Source organism: Podarcis pityusensis, assembly GCF_964106645.2.
Source record: "Podarcis pityusensis genome assembly, chromosome: 3".
Classification (NCBI taxonomy): Eukaryota; Metazoa; Chordata; class Lepidosauria; order Squamata; family Lacertidae; genus Podarcis; species Podarcis pityusensis.
The window spans coordinates 54,235,200-54,249,617 of record NC_138026.1 but is presented as its reverse complement, the minus strand read 5'-3'; positions in this window follow the sequence as shown (position 1 = coordinate 54,249,617).

The window sequence follows — 14,418 nt, the reverse complement described above, 5'->3', positions numbered from 1 at the left end:
CACCAAGTTGGCAAAGGCTGCAGTAAGGGATACTTCCAAATGAACATGGGCGGGATTGAATGGCGCATTATTATCATTACGAACATCCTGCAATGCCAAGGGTGCAAAAAAAGAACAAGAATTCCGAACTGAACTGTCTTGTCTGATAAACTGAATGGGCCTCTGCTCTTCCTTCCCAGACCTCCCCTCACTTCCTTCCAAACAATGAAAACAATAGCTGAACAATAGCTGAATGTGGCTTCACTCAATTTGCAGAAGGTTTCAGTTAGGCTTAACTTGGGTAGGGGCTGCTGGTTTTGCCTAAAGGCTTGTGCATGAATGTATCTGGGAGATTACCGGTATATGTGTGTGTATATGTCAGTTCTAGAGTTTGGGTAATTTAAATTCACAAGGCATGATTCCACCACACTGTATTTCTACAAGCGGCTTTTTGAATGAGAGTCTTAGGAAATCTGCAAAGCTCTCTTGTAACTCCCATTGGCTGCCAAATGCTAAACACAGCTTTTGTTTTTGATGGTTAAATGTCACACAGACAATAGCTGGGCTGTGAGCACCAAGGCTCATGTGCCACCACAACAGATTATATGCCAAATGTAACAGTTCGGCTCAACACTTGCATTGTATAAGCCACGGGAAGACTGGGAGAATTTGCTCAAAAAGTGATGCTCAGTCATTAAGAAACAATTTCTCCCCCCTCTGTGGATTTAGGTAGCCAACTAACCTTGGGTTCATCTTCCCCCACATTTTCTTCAGGTTTTGGTCAGCTTGCATTTTAAACAAATGTTTGCACCTTAGTGTTTTAAAGAGCTTCACACTAATTTGGGGCAAGAGGATTCAAAATAACCAGAAGAGAGAAATGATTAAGCATTATGAATAGATAATGCAGAAGATGTATAACCTGTGTGTGCGCCCACACATGCGCAAGTTCCTCGATTCAATCCCTGGCATCTTGTAGCAGGTATAGGGAAAGACCTTTCTCTGTGATCCTGGACACCAACAAACAGGCAAAAACAGACACAATGTTATTGTGGCATTGGAAAGAACCATTTAGTCAAACAGCCAGAAGGCTGTTTTCTGCCTAAAAGACCAACCCCCCCCCCCAAAGTTCATGGACAATCCTGTCTTCTTAGCATATCTCTAGTTGAAATGCTCCAGCCCATCCTGTGTTCATATCTGAGCACCTTCCATTTCCTGTATACCACTGGGACAGAGGTTCTCTTCCTCATCACACAATGTTTCCAATCTAAATAATGCTTTTCTATTGAGCCCCTAGAAATGAAGCACAAGTAGATTTAGGACCATTAGATAAGCGATGGGGATCAGCAGTTGATTGAAAACAGCCCCACGCAGTTGTTCTATAACAAGGATGCCTTGCTCAATTCCCTCTATCCCTGCAACCCAACCATTTCAGTAGAGACTTCTGGGGGATCGATAAGTCACACAAACACTGAGTAGTCCTGTGTTCAAAGGTGAGAAGGAAAAAAATGGCTTCTTTCCATATGGGCCTCCCGTCATAAGCCTCCAAGGCCTAATCGATGGTGGCCCATGGGTCCTTTCTGAGCGATAAATAAATAATATATTTCCAGGCCGAGATTTGCTGTGTTGGAAGTTTTGGTCCAGGGAGGCTTTGCGCAGCTGGAGTTGTAAATGTCTGGAAATGGGTTTATAGTGCACTCAGTGCCGATTAGATCCTGGAGTGCAGTAATGAAAGTAGGTGCCATTATAGTAATAATACCCAAAAAGAAACCTCCAGTGTATTTCACAGCTGTTTTCTATTGTTCCTTATTTCAAAACCTGCAATTAATTGCATGGAAGGAAGGGGATCAAACATACAATACGTATAGAAGGGGGAAAGAGCAGGGGCCGAAGAGGGAAATTGGACTGTTGAATCAGAGCCCTTTTGCTTTAATCATTGTTTCTCCTCTTTCTGAGAAATACATGCTGTTGCCAGTGATGATGAGAGTCAGCTGTTGTGCTTTCATTAGATCTGCGTCTCTGTTTATTGTGACCAAAATAATTCGTGTTTTAAAGGGTGAAAGCTGGTAGGAAAACTGCAAAGCATGGAGAAATCAAGAAGCATTTTTGAAAGAAAGGGACAGCTGAGTTTTCAAACAAGCCAGTTGTTATCTTTCTGATTCCCATTGCATGAATTTGACTTAAACCTACCACTGTTTGCTACAGTTCGGCTTATGTTGCTCTTGATTTGTGATTTCAATCTGCAAAAACTGCAGCGAGAGGTTTTTGTTGTTGTTTGAAATACAGTGGTACCTTGGTTCCCAAACTTAATCCGTTCTGGAAGTCCGTTCCAAAACCAAAGCGTTCCAAAACCAAGGCACGCTTTCCCATAGAAAGTAATGCAAAACGGATTAATCCATTCCAGACTTTTAAAAACAACCCCTAAAACAGCAATGTAACATGAATTCTACTATCTAACGAGACCATTGATCCATAAAATGAAAGCAACAATGTACTGTACTATAAAATAAATAAGACAGTATTGTAGATGATAAAAATTAAAATTAAATTGTTTTCTTACCTGCACTGATGATAGTCACTGTTTGGATGGGGGGCTTTTATCCATTTCCGCAGTCACACAATCAATCAATCGGTAGCTGAACTTGGTTCCACACAATCACAAAAACAAATTAACCGAAAAAGCCTCAAAAACAAAAACGCAAAATAAATAGCAAAAACAAAAGCGCCAAACTTAATCCGTTCCGGAAGTCCGTTTGACTTCTGAAATGTTCAAAAACCAAGGCACAGCTTCTGATTGGTGCAGGCGCCCGGAAACAATAGCCAACAGCCGCATCAGATGTTTGGCTTCTGAAAAACATTTGAAAACCAGAACACTTACTTCTGGGTTTTTGGCATTTGAGAACCAAGGCATTTGAGAACCAAGGTACCACTGTACCTTCATAGTAGAAAGGGCTAACCTTCTGTCCAGGAATAGAGACAAATGATGTTATCAGGAAGGGATAGCCAGTTTGTGGAGCTGGCTGAAATAAAACACTTAGCGACTTCCCAGACCTGCCTCAGATCTGTTAAAAATATACCAGAGCTACAGTTAAATAATTTATTTCAAAACTCACATTTCAACAAGTGATAAGAAGTTTCACTGACAACAGTTCTCTTAGATAATAGACTATATGAGCTCCGCTCAAATAATCTTCCAAGCCATGGTTATGAAAATGGGAGCCCTGCTGCAGACTAATATGCTCCCTGTTTTCCTCCTGTATGCTCGTGCAAGGAATGTTTCTTTCATTTCTGGGTTGCTCTTATTACAGCAGTGTTTGGGGGAGATGGACACTCAGAAGACTCAGGAAGTTAATAGTGTATGGTTTGTCAAAATCTGATAAGCACTCAGAATTACAAAGAGAGACTCCAATGTGAAACTGCTGAATTGCAATTTTCTAAGAGGTTTGATTCTATTCATTTGGGTCTATGGTTTCCCATCCCATTACACTGGGTTAATTAATGCAACATTACCAAGCTGTTTCCTATCACCTGTTACTGTTGTTGTAAAGCTTCACTGTGCTTGTTTTGCATACATTTTAGCTCTTATAGAATAGTCTCTGTAATTTTTGGGATTTAATTTCTCTCTGATCTGCTTACAATTCCTCCACCCACCCATCCCCATTGTGAATATACTGTATAGCTGCAATTGAGGATTATACTTCATGCATCTGATGAAGTGGACTTGTCCATGAAAGCTTATGCCGTAATAGCTTAATTTTTAAGAACAACTCTTGGTTGGTTTGGGAGCGGATCATAATAAACTACAGTGGCACTGTGCCCAGCCTCCTTTGAGATTAGAAGGATATGAGCACTATTTTTGGATCTTTTTAAAATCCCTGCGGTTAGCCAGAGAAACATGAAAGCAACGCTTCATGTGCCTCTTGTTTCTCTGCTTTAACAGTGATGTGGCTGGTTCCACCTTAAGTATGACTGCTGTGATGTCAACATGTACCATGTGATACCAAGGATTTGGTTCCAGTTCCCAGGTCTGACTCCAAGCAGTAACTAGAACTCAGATACAATTGACTCCCTGTCATAAGTGTTTCCTAGTCTCTCATCACATAGACAGAACCAACAGCAATTCCACTGGAATTGCAAAAGACATAAATACCAAAACCAATGTATTTGTGTTATGTTTTTTAAATCTTTTGATTATCCTGGGTTTGTTTGTGTTTGTGTATGTAGGTATCTGAAAGTGTTCTTAAGCAAAAACATCACAGCCATCTGTTATGTTAAACCTCCATTTACCCTCTTTATTACTTAGCTAGCTAGCTGGAAATATTCTAGAGCTAGGCTCTATTATGATGCAATCCTTGTCATGTCATTCTTGTTTCCTCCTTCAACTTTTTTGAAATATAAGGCCATTTGAACAGCTTTAGAAGCACTTACTCTGTTATAATAAGCAATCTCCTCAGGTTATATGTCAACATTGCATTATGAGCTGACTAGTGGGAGTTGTCATTCCTATGGTGGTACATCACGTACCCTTCTCCTCTTCCCAGGGGAGCAGGGTATTATTTTCTAGCAAGCAGAAACTGCTGCAATTCTAGGCACATTTACTTGGGCGCAGAGCACATTGAACTCAGTGGGATTTTATGCATACCATATAGGTATGCATAAAATTAGACCGCAGTTGGAATAGGTGAATTGGCAGAATTCAACCACTATTACAACGAAGAATAAGTAACAGTAGTGGAGTAAGTTTTAGCTGTGACTAACCTGCCTTAATGATTTCAATAGTACATCACAACTGAGTTTTGCTGGATTATGAACAATACCGTTACGGTTTCTAATAACACAATCCTTTACGTGTCAACTCAGAAGTAAGCTACTCAGTTACTCAGGTGAGCTTACTTCTGAATAAACATACACAGGACATAAACATACTTCTATACATCTGCCATATATGCCAGCAAAAACATTGAAACATCTGAAAGGAACTTTTGCTAATAATCATAGAACCTGCAGATTTATTTTGGCTTCATAATCTGTCAGCCATATGCAACCCTACACACACTTAGTTGAGCTCAGTGGGACTTAGTCCCGAGTAGATGTGCATTGGCTTACACTCTGTACTGCTTAAGTGCACTTTGACTGCTCTCTACTGTCGAATCAGCTTTAACAAGTAACAACCTGTTTTCATCTGAAGGTGGTTGAATAAGCAATACATAGACTTTCTAGAGGTGGAAACCAAGGGAGCTCAATTTATATTAGCCTTGCCGATATTATAATTGAGAGAGTGGGAGGAGAGAATTTCTGCAGCTTATCTCTTGGTGGTGGTTATCAGCTTGCATAGAGGCCTGTCCTTATCTTACCTGCTGAGCAGATTACCAAGTGAAGGAAGGGAAAAAGAAGGAGCAGTTCCTGCCTGATCAAAAACTCCTCCCCCCCTTTTTTTGTTCATTCAGCTAGCAGCTTGTCACAATACAGTGGTACCTCAGTTTACGAACTTAATCCGTTCCGGAAATCCGTTCTTAAACCAAAACCGTTCTTAAACTGAGGCGTGCTTTCCCTAATGGGGCCTCCTGCTGCCGGTGCCCTTCCACCGTTTGGCTTCTCTTCTTAGACCGAGGTAAAGTTCGCAAATCGGGACACTATTTCTGTTTTTGCGGAGTTCATAAACTGAATAGTTCATAAACAGGGCTATTCTTAAACCGAGGTACCACTGTATATGAAATCCATAGCCAAAGATTATTGAAAACTTGGTTTAAACTCTCTCCCCTTCTCTCTCTATATATACTATGACACACACACACACACACACACACACACACACACACACACTGTTTATTTGGCAATAAGGCTGACTGAAACAGTCGTGATTCACTTTCATGTAATATGCTTAGGAGTAGTGTGAGAAAGAGAAGATGGATCCCTTTTAGCACTCCCAAAACATATATAGCCACCCCTTCTGTGCTATTCCAAAATCTGCATGACTGAGTGCCCCAAAAAAGTTCCTCTCAGCTACTTTTAGACCTCATAAGAATAAATATAGCAGCCATAGCAAATGGAACAGGCGACAGCAGCATGTCAATAAAGATGTAAGAAAAATAACACAATATACCACGTAACAAACTTATCAAAACATATTAAAGTCTAGATAACTGAAGACCACTTGATGTACCTGCAATAAAACATAGGACAAACTGTCTGATAACTAGGATACTGTCCTGCTATGCTAATGAACACACGTGGCATGCCCCTCACAAAATGTTTAGGGGTATGTGTACCCCTGCGTCCCCCCAGAAAAAAAAGCACTGGTAATATGTAATATGAAGTAAGCGCACATATTTATCTATCAAGCTAGCACTACCATTGCATTGACCCAACCAGGGGCAGCTACTAGCTCAGCACAACCAAGGACTGAGAAGCCAAGCATGAGAGGAACCCAAGTCTAGAGGAAGAAGTGTTTCCATTAGAATGGAAGGATTAAGAAGCAGTAAAACCATGCATCTCTGCTTCCTCGGGGTGGGGGGTTGGGGGTTGGGGTAGTCACTGATCTATTTGATACTTGCAAGCTCTCTCAAGTGTGGCAGCTGCTTGAAAACAACTCCATGTGGCAAAATGTGTGTATAAGCTAGTTCCCCATATGGTTCTCCTTAAATCGCAGCTGTTATGTACTGAGTTGAATAGGATCCAAACTGTAGCAGTCTGATTGGTCCTAGAACAATAGGATCCAAAAGGCAGCAGTCTGATTGGTCTTAGAACAATAGGATTCAGAATGCAGCAGTCTGATTGGTCCTAGAACAATGTAGCAGTATGATTGGTTGGCAGGAACCACCCAATCCTGCTCCAGATAGAAGTGAATCCACAACCTGATTGGCTTACAGTAGAATTCCAGAATTAGCCAATCATGTGCAGCCCATTGTGTAAATAATGTATATAAAGCAGATACTGTGAGGGGACTTTTATTCATTCCTCCTCACCACTATGAGCTGAATAAAGAGCATGAAATCACTTTGCGACTCTGAGTATATTTCACTGGCGACGAAGATGGGATCCCGCTGAGCTGACTGCCACACACAGCACCGCAGCACCGCCAACTGCCGCACCGCTGCCTCGCACCGTGTATCCAGGCTTCAGCTCCGGGGCACGAGGAACTCAGAATGGCAGCCAACAGCAGCTTCTCGCCATTCAACCCAGCATCTGGAGACTGGGAAGCGTACGCCTCCCGTTTCACCTTCCTCCTAGAAGCCAAAGGGGTCACCGACGAAGAAGACGCCAAGAAGAGGGCGATATTCTTCAGCGTCTGCGGAGAGGAGACGTTTGAAATCGCCCGGGCTCTCCTTGCGCCTGAAGACGTCGCTACTGTTCCATACAAAACAATAATGGAACAGCTGAAGGGGCACTTTTCGCCGCAGCCCTCAGTGGTGGCTCGTCGAAATGCCTTCTACGCAAAGCGGCAAGCCCCTGGGGAAACCATAACTGGGTTTGTGACCTCTCTCCGCCAAGCCGCCCGGTTCTGCAACTTCTCAGAGCTGGAGAACATGCTTCGTGACCGCCTCGTCGGTGGCCTGAAGGATAAGAAGCTGCAACGACGCCTCTACGCTAAGAAGGACCTAACGTTCCAGGTCGCTCTGGAGGAGGCCCTGGCAACAGAAGCTGCCGAGAGGTCGACCCAAGAGGCACGGCCGAGCCTGCCATCCCAACCGAGGGTCCACCATGAAGACCTCACCGACGACTCAGGATCCGACAGGGAGGAGGTGCACCGAGTACAGCAGCGCACTCAAGCAGCGCACAGACCACAGCTGCCTCGACGAGAAGGAGGGAACTGCGCAAGCTGCGGGGAGAGTCACGAGAGGAGGACCTGCCGTTTCCGCAACGCAGAGTGCAGGCAGTGCAGAAAATCGGGACACATCGCCCGGGTGTGTCGGGCTCGGCCCACCCGACACCAGGCATCAGATGACCAATCCAAGAGCCCCAGGTCCCGGGGCCCAACGCACCAAGGCAACTCGACGGAGCTCACGGACTTCCAGGTATACCAGTTGCCCCACCCCAACGTAGAGAAAATTTATGTAGAGGTACAGATAGAGGGGGCCCCATGCCGCATGGAGCTTGACACGGGTTCAACTCTATCCATAATCTCGGCAAGGACCTTAAGGAAACTGTGTCCCACTGGGGGTCCCAAACTCAGGCCGGCCCCATTCACCCTCCGGGACTTCCAGAAACGTAAGGTCCCCACAATGGGGGTGGGGACCTTCAGGGTGCAATACCGAGGGCGGACGCGGCAACTGGACTTGCTTGTGGTCAAGGGCCCCTACATTAGCTTACTGGGATTGGCATGGTTTGGACCACTGGGGCTAGCTGTCACCGGGGTGAACCACACTAGCTTACAAGTGGACGTGGACGCCATATGCAAGGAATTTCCAGGGGTTTTCGATGGGAAATTGGGACAGTATACGGGCCCCCCCATTGCGCTACAGCTTGACCCCGCAGTACGACCGGTCAGGCTCAAGGCCCGCCGGGTCCCGTTCGCCTTGAAACCCCGTATAGACGAGGAATTGGACCGACTCGTAGAGCAAGGAGTGCTGGAGCCGGTGCCTAATGCTCCCTGGGAAACCCCAATCGTCACACCCGTCAAGCCTAATGGTTCGGTCCGCATCTGCGCAGACTACAAATGTACCATAAACAAGGCCCTCACGGCCCACGCATACCCAGTGCCAGTGGTCAGCCATGTCCTTGCCACCCTGGCTGGGTCGAAAATTTTTGGCAAGCTGGACTTGGCCCAAGCATATCAACAGCTGCCAGTAGATGAGGCCACAGCAGAGGCACAGACGATTGTGACGCACAGAGGAGCGTTCAGGGTAAAGCGGCTGCAATTCGGTGTCAGCGTGGCACCAGGCATATTCCAGAATATAATGGACTCTCTCCTTAAAGGGATTCCTGGCGTCACCCCCTTCTTCGATGATGTGTTGACTGCCGGCCCCACACCAGAGGAGTTTGAGGACCGCCTCCGCACCGTTCTGCACCGTTTCCAGACGGCGGGTCTCAAGGTGAAGCGGGAAAAATGTCTACTAGGAGTGCCTCAGGTGGACTTTCTGGGATTTATGGTGGACGCAGAAGGGGTCCACCCGACTGGGGACAAGGTACGGGCCATTTGTGATGCCCCAGCGCCCAAGAGCAAGACTGAACTTCAGGCCTTCTTGGGACTATTGAACTTTTACCATTCCTTCCTTCCCCACAAGGCGGCGGTAGCGGAGCCCCTACACAGACTCCTGGACAAGCGGGCCCCTTGGGTGTGGGGCCAGCGCCAGGAGGCCGCATTCCAGGCAGTCAAGGACTTGCTTGTCTCAAACTCGGTCTTGGCACACTTCGACGAGAGGCTGCCGGTGGTGCTAGCATGCGACGCCTCACCCTATGGCATTGGAGCTGTCCTGGGGCACCAACTCCCGGATGGAAGAGAGGTACCGGTGGCGTACTTTTCCCAGACACTCAACACAACCGAGCGGAACTACTCGCAAATCGACAAGGAGGGTCTGGCAATCGTAAAGGGAGTAAAAAAATTCCATGATTTCTTGTACGGGCGGCCCTTCACCGTGGTGACTGACCACAAGCCGTTGCTTGGCTTGTTTGCCCCCGAAAAGCAGACCCCCCAAGTGCTGTCTCCTCGCGTCCTCAGGTGGTCAATTTTCCTTGCCAGCTACCAGTATGCACTGATTCACCGACCTGGGAAGGCGATGGGCCATGCGGACGCCCTCAGCAGGCTACCACTACCGGAAACAGGCCCTGACCCAGCACCTGCACAAGAGGTTATGAGCCTGGAGCTGCTTCCCGACCGCCCCATTCAGGCACAAGAAGTTGCACACCATTCCAAGAAAGATAGGGTCATCTCCCGGGTCCTGGACTGGGTGTGGAGGGGATGGCCCAGCAGCAGCCCCGGGCCAGAATTCGCCGGCTACACAACCCGCAAACATGAACTGTCGGCCCACAAGGGGTGCCTGTTATGGGGAAGCAGAGTCGTTGTTCCCCAGCCCCTCTGCAAAAGGGTCCTCACAGCCCTACACGAGACACATCCAGGGGTAGTAAGAATGAAGGCCCTTGCCAGGAGTTATGTGTGGTGGCCGGGGATCGATGGAGAGATAGAGGCCTGGGTCAAACACTGCCAGGCCTGCCAAGAATCCCGCCCAGATCCCCCAAGGGCCCCAGTCCAGTCCTGGGAGTCCGCCCGAGCACCATGGTCACGCCTGCATGTGGATTTCGCTGGCCCCTTTCAGGGGAAAACATTCTTCATAGTGGTGGACTCCTACACCAAATGGCTGGAAGTCGCACTGGTACCGTCCACTTCCACGTCCGCAGCCATCCGGGTACTACGCAGGCTGTTTGCAACCCACGGGCTCCCTGACACTCTCGTCTCAGACAACGGGACTGCATTTACGTCAGGAGAATTCCAAACCTTCACAGCGCAGAACGCCATCCGCCACATCCGTTCGGCGCCGTTCCACCCTGCCACCAATGGCCAAGCAGAACGCATGGTGCGGACCACCAAGGACACCCTTCGCCGCATGACGCAAGGGGACTGGGAGTACCGCCTTGCCACATTCCTTCTAGCACAGCACAGCACCCCCAGCTCAACGACTGGCCGGAGCCCCGCTGAACTACTAATGGGTCGGCGCCTTGCAATCAGATTGGACCGCCTTCACCCCGATAGAGCTCAGGATGAGGTAGTGGTGGGGGAAGGCAGGAACCCCCGGACCTTCGAGGCCCAGGACCCAGTGTACGCAAAGAATTTTGGGGCAGGCCCAGCATGGGTACCCGCCACAATCACCAGGGTCACTGGCCCCGTGTCGTACGAGGTGCTAACGGATGGGGGGCAATGCTGGCGCCGCCACTGCGACCAGATACGGCGACGATTCCTGGGAGAAAACCAGGAGGAGGACAGGTCAGAGGAGTCCCAAGGGAACAGCGGGGCAGTGAGGCCCATAGAGCAGGAGGGGCCAGCAGGAGAGGCAGAATCAGTAAATACAGAGAGGACCCGTGAGGCCGAAAGGACACCGGAACCAGAACCACGACTGAGCGAGCCGGTTGCACCAGACCAAACAGCCGCATCACAGCCAGCATCCTTGGAACACGAGCCAGAACCCGGAGCCCGGACCAGGGAACACCCCAGGCCACAACGCACACGTAGGCCGCCGGCATACCTTGAGGACTATGAATGCGACCTCCCGGGCAGGACTGGAACTTAGAGGGGAGGGGTGTTATGTACTGAGTTGAATAGGATCCAAACTGTAGCAGTCTGATTGGTCCTAGAACAATAGGATCCAAAAGGCAGCAGTCTGATTGGTCCTAGAACAATAGGATTCAGAATGCAGCAGTCTGATTGGTCCTAGAACAATGCAGCAGTATGATTGGTTGGCAGGAACCACCCAATCCTGCTCCAGATAGAAGTGAATCCACAACCTGATTGGCTTACAGTAGAATTCCAGAATTAGCCAATCATGTGCAGCCCATTGTGTAAATAATGTATATAAAGCAGATACTGTGAGGGGACTTTTATTCATTCCTCCTCACCACTATGAGCTGAATAAAGAGCATGAAATCACTTTGCGACTCTGAGTATATTTCAGCAGCAATGCAAAGAGCAAAAAGAGGGGTTTGTGATGTTTTAACTGATGTCCCCAGAGCTACATGCACACAAATGGCTTTGTAAATGGAACTGCTTTCAAACAAGTGTGTTTTATACGCAACAGTGAAACAATTTCACTTCTAACGCAATTTGTTCAACTGGCCATCCCAATAAAAATAGAGGCCCCTACCTTTGACACAACCTCACTAAAAGCAGTCATGAATATTCAAAAACCCATTTAAGTCATGATTTGCCACTCTTATCTACTGCTTCCTGTTCAGGTCAATGCTGGTCCTGTACATTTTCTTGGTGACCTGCAAGAAAATCAGTGGAGTTTTGTTTCCTACAGTCCAATATGCTTGATCCTGTTTCTCCTGCCTTTAATGTCTCTCTTGCAGCTGCCTGGTCCAGCAGTATCCTTGGAGCCAATTCTTAACTTCAGTAAATTTCATATCAGAAGGCTTATTATTAGATCATACTTGGTTAGATGAAGAAATAGTCTGACCTGGCATAATATATGTGTCTTAACATATGCAAATTAGCAGCAACTGTAAATATTTTTTTCTAGGAATAACACCCCATTTTAGTCGATTTGCTTCAATAATGGTGCAATATATTAAGCTGGGTTTGAAGGGTAATTTAGGGTTATATTCACTGTAGTGCTAAGGAGACCACTACTTCAATGCAGGTATTTCTGATTGCCTGGCAGAATTATATTCCAGCCCTGCCTCCAGGCCTGTTCAGGGAGAGCATGGGATCTCCTGAGCCTCCAGAATAGATTTGGGGGAGTTGCAGTGGCACATGGGGGGAGGAAAGGTGGGGGACCTAATGTGCTGGCAGGAGCCATGTGCTGGCTTCGAATCTGGCCCTTTGCAAGCTGTGCAAAATACATGAACTCCTAAAGCTTGAAAGGGGAGAGGCACACCTTATTTCTCCTACAATGATTTTGCAATAGGAAGCTTTGTTGTGCAATTTCTTGGGATCGATTAGCTTAGTATCTGAGCTATAGACACTTCACACATTTTTTGCTTAACTTTGCAACAAATGTGATATTAAAAGACGGTTTCAAGCCTCTCACGAACAATGCAGTGAATTTTGAATTCCATCCACCTCTGCGTTCCTGAGATAACTATACACTATAATTGACATGATCGTTCTCTCCAAGATAGTACAGAGCAAGACAAAAATGTATGTTAACCAAGAAACACCTGCAGTGCAGATCCAAACTTGGGATCCTTTAGTTCACAATCATTTCAGAAGATCAAGGAGATTATGGAACTTTTGGCTAAACGAGACTTTTTCATGAATGACAACATCCAGTTACCATTTTAATTTTTTTAATTTCATGGTTAGATATCACCAGATTTTATTTATGTATTATATTCAAAATACTGCAAATGCAATATCTGACTCTGCTTCACTTGCTTAGGCCTACCTGACCCTGTTATTTCTGCCGTTCTTACCCATCCTTACCTCCTGATACAAGAGCTGCCCACTTCCTTGGCTTTATGTCTACTGGCTGGAATTGACTTATTTATTACATTTTGTTTAAGTTTTTAACCCACTGCTTATCCAATAATTCAAGAAAGATATAAACATATGAAAGCAATGTAGAAATACAGCGTCACACAGCCATTTAAAAGACAGCTATTAAATCCCCTGCTCACCCCAAACAGTTTGCTTAAACAAAAAGTTTTGCATCCTGAAGCAGATCAAGAGTAAGTGCAGCAGACTTTTGGGGGGGGGGGATTATGTTATGTCCTTGAACATATCTATTCTCTATTCACTTCCATTACTTTTCAATATTTTGATCTTGTGAAGAACTGTAAAGCATATTTCTAATAATTTTGTGTTGTTTTTTTCCAGTTAGATTTATTGTGTGTGGCTTAAGAAACAGGAGATAATGAAGCCTCGGTTCTATAACCATGGCATGACTGTATTTTAAATTAACATACCATGGGGTAAATTTAATTTCTGCTCACAAACAAGGACAATACATAATTAAGAATTTTGTGTTTGTGTCAATGGCGTGAACTGTTCCCTCTGCTCAGTCAAATCCAGAGTGCAGCAAAGCATACAGAATTCTATAATTTTGCTTTTCTGGGTCAGTTGCCTTCCATTGGTTCTATCCCAATTAAACTTGTCTAGGGACTGATATGCTTGCTGCTATTCAGTTTGTTTATTCTGCAGTTGCTTTAAGAAGACTGCAGGATTTATAAATGGAATTTCAAACTATAAATGTTGCACACTGTTTACCAAGAGTGTGCATCAGACTTGCAGAGGCTGTAACTCAATGCAGTGTTTATCAGACACTTGTGAAACAGAAGAGAATGACAAATCAAGATAAGGGCCAATTTCTATAATGCCTTTTGCCAACAATGGAATTTCAAAGGGAAACTCCATTGTGAAATTATTGAATTAGAACTTATCAAGATGTTTATGTTTAGTCTTGAATCAAGAGAATGATTTCCTGTCCCATTACAGATATCATATGATTATATTATCATCAGTTACTATTGTAGGTAATGGTCACTTTTTAAGCCTCTCACAGACTTGCTTTTTCCATTTAACTACCATTTTACTGAAGTTTACGACTTCTTCCTTTACACACACACACACACACACACACACACACGCCAGTCAACTGATGAAAATTCATCGTATCAGAATAAATCTGCAACTTTAAAAAAGTAATACATTATGTTGTTTTCACTGCTACAGACTCAAATGCCACCTTTCAGTAAGTTATGGATCCTTTTTGGACATAACAGTAAACTATGGTTCAGCATTAAATGCACAAGCAGCAACTGGAAGCATTTGCTTCTAAATTGTTATATACA